Source organism: Microtus ochrogaster, chromosome 19 (assembly GCF_000317375.1).
Source record: "Microtus ochrogaster isolate Prairie Vole_2 chromosome 19, MicOch1.0, whole genome shotgun sequence".
Taxonomy (NCBI): domain Eukaryota; kingdom Metazoa; phylum Chordata; class Mammalia; order Rodentia; family Cricetidae; genus Microtus; species Microtus ochrogaster.
This window is the reverse complement of record NC_022021.1, coordinates 46,010,095-46,018,845: the sequence shown is the minus strand read 5'-3', so window position 1 is coordinate 46,018,845 and position 8,751 is coordinate 46,010,095. Positions and strand designations below refer to the sequence as shown.

At 48.1% G+C, this 8,751-nt stretch overlaps 1 pseudogene; it reads right to left on the bottom strand.

Annotated features, from left to right (window-relative positions):
* Positions 1 to 1,785: 1,785 nt before the first annotated feature.
* The window catches only part of LOC101996144, a 28,217-nt pseudogene continuing 21,251 nt past the window's right edge, over positions 1,786 to 8,751 (bottom strand).

Sequence of the window (8,751 nt, the reverse complement as noted above, 5' to 3'; positions counted from 1 at the left end):
TGGCTTCAGAGGTTAAGAGCACTGGCTGCTCTTCCAGAGGTCCTGAGTTCAATTCCCAGCAACCACATGGTGGCTCACAACCATCAATAATGAGAGCTGGTGCCCTCTTCTGGTGTGCAGACAGAACACTGTGTGTATAATAAATAAATCTTTTTAAAAACTATTGAAGGTGTTGGGGCCGGGCACGGGGCTTCAAGGTGGGATACTGGCTTCACAGCTATGTGGGGCTTAGGAAGGGGGAACCACTCGATCTTTGCCATCATTTGTAGTCTGCAGAAGATAGTGGATCACGTAGTCTCTGTGTAGACAGAACAAACAAGCTAAGCTGCTATATCAGAGTCACGTGGTTATGTAATGTCGTTGTGCCCTAAAGCACACAGCTGGCTCTCTCTCTCAGGACCCCTGGACGAGGGCTTCTTGGTGGTGAAGCTCCTGTGCACCACGGGTCCTTCAGGGAAGTAGGTGCCTCTGTTCTCCTACATAGCTGGTTTTTCTTTTACTCCTTGGTGGCCTGCCACCCATCTCCCAAATTAATATACGGAGACTTATTTTTACTTAAGAACGACCAGCCTTAGGTTGGCTTGTTTCTAGCCAGCTTCTCTAACTTAAGTTATCCCGTTTCTCTTTATGTTTTGTCTCTGGGCTTTTTACCATTCTTTATTCTAAATATCTTCCTCTCTTTCTTGCTCCGCGGCTGGTTGTGTGACTGGCTGTCTGGCCCCTGGCATCTTCCTCTTTTCTTTTTCTTGCTCCTCCCTCTTTTCTTCTTCCAAGCCTAGATTTCTCCTGTGTATTCTCTGCCTGCCAGCTCCGCCTATTTCTCTCTCCTGCCTAGCTATTGGCCAGTCAGCTCTTTATTAGACCAATCAGGTGTTTTAGACAGGCAAAGTAACACAGCTTCATGGAGTCAAACAAGTGCGACATCAAGAATGCAGCACCTCTTTGAATCATTAAACAAATGTTCCACAGCATAAACGAATGTAACACATCTCAATATTCCACAACACTCTTGCTTTGCCACCCTGAGACTGTCTCCTCTCTGCGTGGTTACAGTCCACAGGAGGAGGAAGGAGTTGGAAGAGGAAGACACAGGAAGAGGGAGCAGCTGGAAGAGTTAGAGCACATGGTCAGTCTTAAGACCCAGATTCAGAGTTGCTGCTTGTCCCCTCCATCGGCCTTCCAGTGGGGGCGAGGTAGGCTGAGTCATGTGACCATGCTGACATGCCCAACCTGCTGGGCAATGGGATCTTCAGCAGAGCAGCCCGGTGCCCACTTGACTGTATCACTTGGCTGACAGCTGTCAACATCCTCCCCCCCATTCCATCTCTTCCTCCCCGAGTCACAGAGCAAAGGTCCAGGTGCACAAAGACAGTCCGGTAACAGCCTGGCCTTGGTGGGAAACCCGTGCCCCATCATCTGGTTTTAACATTTTTAGAATTAAGACCAATAGAGCTTGAGAAAAACAAACCAACTTTCCGTGCCGCAAAGTCGGAAGTGTTGAAGAGATGAAGAAAACAGTCCCTGTACATCTGCTAGGGAATACAGAGTTTTCCTCCCACGTAACAAATTAGAAACCATCTGAGACTCGAGAAATCCGAGCTCAGGTTTCCTGAGTCTGTTTGCATATGGAGCAATGGTAGAAAGTTCAGAAAACCATGAGTCAGTTTTGAAGAACTTTTGAGCACGAAGCGGGGAGGCGGCTGGAGGTTTTCAGTGCTTATGTGGAAGACCAATGCAGGGTGTAAGGATTTCAGGAGAATAACGATTCAAATAATGCCTGTGGAGTCATCGGCTATACTCTGGATCCAAGTTAATGTCTGTCCACAGGTGCCGCTGGGAGATGATGAAACCTGGAGGAGGTGGGGCCTGTGGGGAGGTGGGGCCTGTGAGGAGGTGGGGCCTGTGGGGAGGTGGGGCCTGTGGGGAGGTGGGGCCTGTGAGGAGGTGGGGCCTGTGGGGAGGGCGGTCCTTAGGTCATCGGGTTAAAGCCTCGTCCTTGATAGCTTTTACACGCTGGCTATGAATTAAGCAGCTTTAGCTTCACGCTCTTGGATGATGTCTTCTGCCCCTAGCAGAAGTTTCAAAGCTAAAGGTTTGCTCAGTCATTGAGTAGAACCCCCAAATCATGAGCTGAAATGAACCTCCTCACTTTGTAAGTTTGTGATTTCAGGTGTTTTGTGCAGCTAAAAATATTCTCTGTTCTGCTGGTCCCCCTGGATTGGTTTCTCTCTGCCTGCCTGTTTCCGAATAACCACTCCGAGGCTTATTATCAGTTACAATTGTTGGGCCAGTGGATTAGGCTATTATTGGCTAGCTCTAACTATGAATTAACCCATTTCTATTAGTTTATATTTACTGTGAGGCTCGTGGTTTGTGGTCTCACATCTTGCATGGCGTCTCTCTGACTCTGCCCTTTCTCTCCCTGTATCTTTGTACTTCCCGCCTGGCTATTTTTTGCCCTGTCCATTGGCTGAAACAGCTTTACTCATCAACCGATAAAACACACATTTGCAGCATACAGAAGGACATCCCACATCCGTTTCGTCATAGTCACAGAGAGCCCACTCACAATCTATGGCAAGTCGGTGTTTCAGGCACCATGGTAAGACTTTGAAAATACTAATCTCCCTAAACTTCATAAAAACGTCTTGACATGAGACAGTCATGGCCACCGGAGCTGGGGAACTGGAGGCAGAATGTGAGGACTAACTGACCTAATGCTACAAACCAGCCGGAGTGGATTTAAGACTCCAAGTCAGACAATTTGGTTGCTGGAGTCCGGCAAGTGTTCTCTGTAGAACTATCAGAAAATAGTTTAGGCGTTGCAGGTAGCTTGTCCCCATCAGCTCTGTGGCAATGAAGAGCGCACCTGTGTCCAATGGAATTTTATTGCTGAGGCTCGAGAGACGAGTGGCTAAGAGTGGATGCTGTTCTTTCAGAGGACCAGGGTTCAGTCCCACGACCTACATGATGACCCACAACCATCTATAACTTCAGTTCCAGACTACCCAAGGTTCTCTTCTGGCCTCCAGGGTCCCCCGGTACCCATGTGGTGCACTTACACAATGGAGGCTAAACACTTAGACTCATACTATAAAAATAAACCTAAGAAACCCTTCATTGTCCAACACCCAAGTTACAAGCTCATATAAGTTTGCGGCATTAAGCGTTATGCCCCACCCTTCCAGCTATTTAAATATGTCTAGTATCATTCTTAACTCTATTTATATATACCTCCCACCCTGTGAACTTTAGGTAACTGACCCGGATGCTCTTTAATTTTTTTATTTTTTTATTTTTATTTTTTTTTGTTTTTCGAGACAGGGTTTCTCTGTGGCTTTGGAGCCTGTCCTGGAACTAGCTCTGTAGACCAGGCTGGTCTCGAACTCCCAGAGATCCGCCTGCCTCTGCCTCCCGAGTGCTGGGATTAAAGGCGTGCGCCACCATCGCCCGGCCTCTTTAATTTTTTTAGAGACGACATAATAACATCTGAGCACTGACGGCCCCAGACGCCATCTGGGGGCTCTGCACCTTCCCCTGGGAAGTGGGTCCTGCTCCTGTCATTCCCTCTAAATAACACGACTGTGCACAGCATAACATGGGACAGGGTCACGCAGTCTCCAGGAACGGGAGGTAGGTTTGGGCTTAGCCAGGCACTCCCTGGGCCAAGGATGTGGGATGATGATGCTCAACTGATCGGTCTCCTAGAAGTGAACCACAGAGGGCATCCACCACTCTGCCTTGGCAAGAGGGTGTTTATCCTGGTACTCTTGGTACCCAGGCTGAGAGCGACCCCACTGCGGAGGGAGCCCTGGTCAGACAGGAGCTGCTGATGGTGTAGCCTCGCTGGGGCCTTCTGTTATCCTGCTCACGTGATTCTCCTTCCAGAGCAGTACGTGGCTGTCTGGCCGTCCCGGATGGGAATGGACATAAAGGCCTATGTTATGAACATGAGGCCTGGAATATGCTGGCCTCATGACGGTGCCTTGCTGGGCCCTGGCATCCGTATTTCCTGGGATGGGGCAGGTGGGAGTGAGGGAGGGGACCTGGTTGCTTCCAGCAGGCTGCATTCTCTGTAACATACGTGAGTCTTTTCGGGTCTCGCAGACGCTGCCGTGACTGCATCTGCTCCTGCAGAGAGAAAGCAGCTGCCAGCACTGGGAAGATGAACAGGAAGACTATTAGTGCGACTGCTCAGTCACAGCCTCTGGAGCTGCCTCTGAGCTCTCTGACCTCAGCCCCTGTCCCGTACCAGCCTCCCAGGGCTGCAGCACCTGACGACCTGGGGCTGGCGATAGAAAGCCAGAGTGGTGTGCTGGCTGGGTCGTCTTTCTCCCAGGGTCCCAAGGATGATTCCTTCCCTGCTTCTAGGTTCTGCTGGCCTCTGGCAATCCTGGTAGTCCCAGGCTTATGGATGCCTCATTTACATCCGCGCCTCCCTCTTCATCTTCATCCTGCAGCTCTCTTAAGATGCTCACCTTACCATAGAGCGCCATCTTAACCGCACCAGCAAAGACTCTGTTTGCAAGTGGGGCCTTGTGCAGAGATCCTGGCAGGGTATAAAACTGCAGCAGCCAAAGGGACGTGGTGTAATCCAGTGCTCACTTCTGCATATATGTTGGACATCTACCCCCCTCCCCCCCATTTTCACAGAGTCTCACTGTATAGCCTTGGCTGACCTGGAAATCACCATGTAGACCAGGATGGCCATGAACTCACAGAGCTCCTGAACTCCACATGCCTCTACCTCTCGAGAACTGGGCTTAAAGGCATGCACCACCATGTCCCATTAGGTTGTTGAGTTTCTTTTAATTTTTTAATTAACAATTTTTTTATTAATGTATGGACATAGGTGAGAGGCCATGTTTTGGGAGATGGTTCTTTCCTGCTACCATGTGGGTTTTCTGGAACGAATTACTATGTGTCGATAGGTGTATGAAGCCTGCATTCTTCTACAGCCTGCGTAGTCGATAGAGTGCCCCCCTCATCCCCCAGTTTCTCAAACTTGGCATCGTCACATCTTGGTCAATTGTCTCAATTATTAAACATCAAAACTTTTTTAAAAAATCAGAAAAAAATTTTAACTAGTCAAAAGTTTTTAAAATAAGTATTAAAAAAACCACAAAACTCCCAAACAGCAAATTCAAAACAAAACTAAAACAACTAACTGAATAACTAGATGGGCTTTACGAATGTCGGAGGCGTGAACCAGTCTTTGGAGTGTGCAATGATAGCTCCTTCCGCTTGCTTCTGGGAATACAAGCCAAGGTGGGGCCGGCTTGTAGAAGTGAAGACCCTGCCACGCAGACACTTCAGAGTCCAGTCCATCTTCTCGGAGTCAGAAAACCCTAGTGCCAGGCCCTGGTCATATCAGTCATGACTCTCCTTCATTAAATACATCTCCAGGATTAAGACAGGGGTTTGTGCTCCATTTGGATCGTCCCGCAGTTTCCAGCAGTTTCCAGCGAGCCTTATCAACTGCTGCTTGGACAAGACGGTTTGGCAGAGCTATAAATGGAGGTGGAGGAAGGGACCGTGGCGTCCACACCCACAGGCTTCTCTCTGCCAGCAGAAGAATATTCAGGGAGGCGTAGCTGCCTCCGGGGAACCTCATGCAGAGTGGAACAGAGGTGGTCAAGGTGGAAAGAGGGGACGGCCCTACTAACTCTACGGCCACCGTGTCTGCCTCTCCCGATTTAGGGGAGAGGAAGCTCCTGCCTCACTAATTCCTCTTGATGGCTCTATGACTTGTCCTACAGGAGAGGCTAGGAATTATCATCTAGAGAAAGACATCCTAGCCCTAGTAGAGGAGGTGCTAAAATTAGAGCTTCCCAAATCCCTCCAAGAGCAAATAAATGAATAAATGTAATTGGCCGTAAACAAATAGAGCTACTTCTGCTGAGTTTTCTTTTCCTTTGACTGTCCCCCAGAGCTACAATGTACACAAACATGTATCTTGATAGACTCTTTCATTAATTAAAAAAAAAATCAGTTTCTCGCCCCCAACTGTGTGTGAAGTAATCCATACGGGACCATTGTAGAGGCTGGGGGTAGCTTCTGATAAAATCACCAAGGGCAAACCTTTCTGTTCTAGAAAAATCCCTAGACTCTGCAGGGAGCACAACCTGTGATGGTTAACTTTTCACTGACTTGACACAGTCCAGAATCACCTTGAAAGAGTACTGAGGAAGGATTCTCTAATCAGGCTAGTCTGTGGGATTTTCTGTGGAGGGGGGCGGTTGTCTTCATTTCAGACCACCGCCGCTGACCCCGACTCATTAGAAAGGTAGCCTTTGCCTGTCTGAAGATGCCTACATGAGTCATGCACACACTGAAGCCAGAGGACAGTCTCCTCCTGCTCTCTGGTTGCTGGAACAAAGTAGCTAACACACTAGGACCAAGGTTTATTTGGGCTTATGGCTTCAGGGGTCATTCACACCTCCATGACAGGGGGTCATAGTAGACAGGAAAGACTTGCAGAGACCAAGGGAGAAATGGGGGTGGGTGGGGGTTTGGGATGGGGTATGGAAAAATCCAGAGTCCTCGAATATTCTACAGAGTAGGCCCCCAAGGACCTACTTTCTCCGACTGTCTGCACCAGTACCTTTGGGGCCACAAATCATGTCAGAACTGTAGCGCTGGGCTGGAGGACTTCGCTCTTATCTTCAGTGGCCTTTGCAGTATGACAGGTCCCTCTTGGATTCTGATCACTATTTTTTTTTTTTTTTTTTGATTCTGTGGGGACTATGGGATCCTCAGGGTGCTGTCACAGGGTAAAGGACAGTCAGAAGGAAGAAGTGTATGATCAGTGACACATTCTTTTCTCTGTCACTGTGTCTGTGGATAGCTCTGTCACCCAGGAGCTCAGTGACGACCAGTGAGATGGGTCAGAGGTCAACTCACCTGCCACCAAGCCTGATAGTCTGCGTTTGAGCCCTGGCCCCCACGTGGTAGATGGAACACAAACTCCTGATCTCCACACACATGCTGTGGTATGGAGCATACATACGCACCTTGAATAAATAAATAGAACATTCAAAAATTGTTTAAATCACGGTGGGGGTTCATCAGAAGTCCCTTGCATGGCTGAACAGTTTCCTCTCAGTGGCCTGTCAAGTGGTAGTAAGAGGACCTATTAATGCCCAGGCGACCATCAGAGAGTGGTGGTGGGATGAGATGTCCCCTGTAGTCTTGGGCTTTTGAACACTGGGTCCCGGGTCGATAGCATGATTTGGACAGGTGTAGGAAGTGTGGGCTTGCTGGAGGAAACATACCCTGGGGGCAGACTTTGCAGCTTCAGAGATTTGTGCCTTTCCCAGTTTGTTCTGATCTCGCTAGCAGTTCAAGAGGTGGAACCTTGGGTGTTTACTATGGAGGGGGCACAAAGTGTGATGGAGTAGAAACCAGAAAACATTAACTTTCTATCCTCATTCGGGAGCTGTGTACCCTACAGTGCAACCCCACCCCTCATCTAATCATGCCACTGTTGACCTCCTTTCTAAGTGCTTAGACTGTATCTCCACTCCTTCCTGTTTTCACAGCCATGTATAGTGTGCATACATTATAGGCTAGGACCTGTAGATGGGGGGAAACACGGGGTTCTTGACTTTCTGAGTTTAGGTCACCTTGCTTAGTTTCTTTTTTTTTTTTCTTTATGTGTTCTGGGAACTGAACCCAGATCTTCTGGAAGAGCAAGCAGCCAGTGCTCTTAATCAGTGAGTCATCTCTCCAGCCGTGTCACCTTGCTCACTTATACTTTCTAGGTCTGTTCATCTTTCCTAGAAGTTTTATGCTTTCATTGTTCTTTACAGAAAATATGTATGGGGGCTGGAGAGATGGCTCAGAGGTTAAGAGCACTGACTGCTCTTCCAGAGGTCCTGAGTTCAATTCCCAGCAACCACATGGTGGCTCACAACCATCTGTACTGAGATCTGGCGCCCTCCTCTGGTGTGCGGGCATACATGGAGGCAGAATGTTGTGTACATAAAAAATAAAAATAAAAAAAACAGAAAATATGTATGGTTGAATGATATCCCATGCGTATATAGACCGCATTTTCATTATCTATTTTTTCTGTTGATGGACAGCTTGGTTGGTTCCATTTCCTTGCTCTCATGACTAGAGTAGCAATGATCATGGATGTACAGATATCTCCACAGTAGGGGATGGAAATCTCTGGGTACGTGCCCAGGAGTGGAATGGCTGGGTCATATGGGAGTTCTATTTTTAATCTTTTGAGCAATCTCCAAACTGGCTTCCGCGTTGGCTATATTAATGTGCACTCCCACCAAGAGTGAAAAAAGATTCTTTCTCTCTCCATAGCCTCGCTGTTGTTTGTTGTTAGATGTCTTGATGATAACCACTTTGTCTGGGCTTAGGTTAAGTGGTATCTCAAAATAGCTTTAATCTACACTGCCCTGACAACTAAGAAGGCTGATCACATTTGAAAATACTTCTGGGCTATTTGCACTTCTTCATTTCTTGAATTAGCCCATTTGTTGATTGACAGTTTTGTTTCCTTGGTGTTCAGGCTAGGGTTGTAAGTTCTGCATGTTAACTCTCTGTCTGAAGCATAGCTGCTCATGACTCTGCTGTCCTGCGGGCTGCAGGCTCTGTGGGCTGTTTCTCCTGCTGTACAGAAACCTTCAAAGATGAGGCAGCCTTATCTACCGCTTCTTGGCGGTAGTCCCCATGCTGTGTGTGTGTGTGAGGGGAGGAGTCCTGTCAGGTTCTTGCTGTGTGTGTGTGTGT